The following is a 1,002-nucleotide window of genomic DNA, read 5'->3' on the forward strand; positions in this document are numbered from 1 at the left end:
GGAGCTGGACCTGCCGATGGTCACATTTGTGCCCCCGTTCCCTCTTGTCCTGTCACTGGGCACCGCTGGAAACAGACTGTGCCCATCCCCCCGGCACCTCCCTTGAAGGATTGATCAGCATTAATAAGATCCCCCTCAGTCTTCTCTCCTCCAGACTGAACAGCCCCACGTCCCTCAGCCTCTCCTCATCAGAGAGATGTTCCAATCCCCTCATCACCTCCGTAGCCCTTTGCTGGACCCTCTCCAGCAGTTCCCAGTCCTTCTTGACCCGGGGAGCCCCAAACTGGACACAGCGCTCCAGATGTGGCCTCCCCAGGGCAGAGCAGAGGGGGAGGATGACCTCCATCGACCAGCTGGCCACGCTCTTCTTGATGCACAAGGGGTGACGACAGCCTGCCCCACGGCAGGGGACAGCCTGCCCCACGGCAGGGGTCCTGCAGCCTGGTGAGCATCCCTCTCCCCGCAAAGCCGCAGGAGAAGCTCCCAGATGCCCTGACCCCATCCAGGACTGGTTTGTACCCTGAAACCCACCGTGCTGGGATGCTCCCGGAGCTGGTTCTGCCTCCTGGGAACACCCCACACCTTGGGTGGAGGGGGGGTGGGGGGGAAGATGTGATCCACGCACCCCCACAGCCCAACATGGGGCTGCGAGCGGCTCCGGCGTGGCAGGAAAAGCACAGAAAGCTGAAGCGCGGCCGCAATCCCTGCCCGGGGCTTCCTTCCACCACGATGGGCGTCCACGTGCTTTGCTCCCAACTCTTGCTCCAGGAACTGGAGCGTCTGCGTGCAGGGTAAATCCCGACCTGCCTGCCAGTTCCCAAACCTGCCCACGCAGGCGGCAGGAGAGCGGCCGGGCTCAGCTCACCCCCCTACCAGGCGGCGCACGCTTGGCTCCCGGTTTCAAACTGGAGCCGGCGGCACCTCTCCGCTGGTGGGAAACCCCGCTGCGAGATGTGGGGAGGAGAGCAGCCGAGGGGGGCAGGGGGAGGGCGACCGCCCCAA

The sequence above is a fragment of the Charadrius vociferus genome, unplaced genomic scaffold (genome assembly GCF_000708025.1).
Source record: "Charadrius vociferus isolate BGI_N301 unplaced genomic scaffold, ASM70802v2 scaffold900, whole genome shotgun sequence".
Lineage (NCBI taxonomy): Eukaryota > Metazoa > Chordata > Aves > Charadriiformes > Charadriidae > Charadrius > Charadrius vociferus.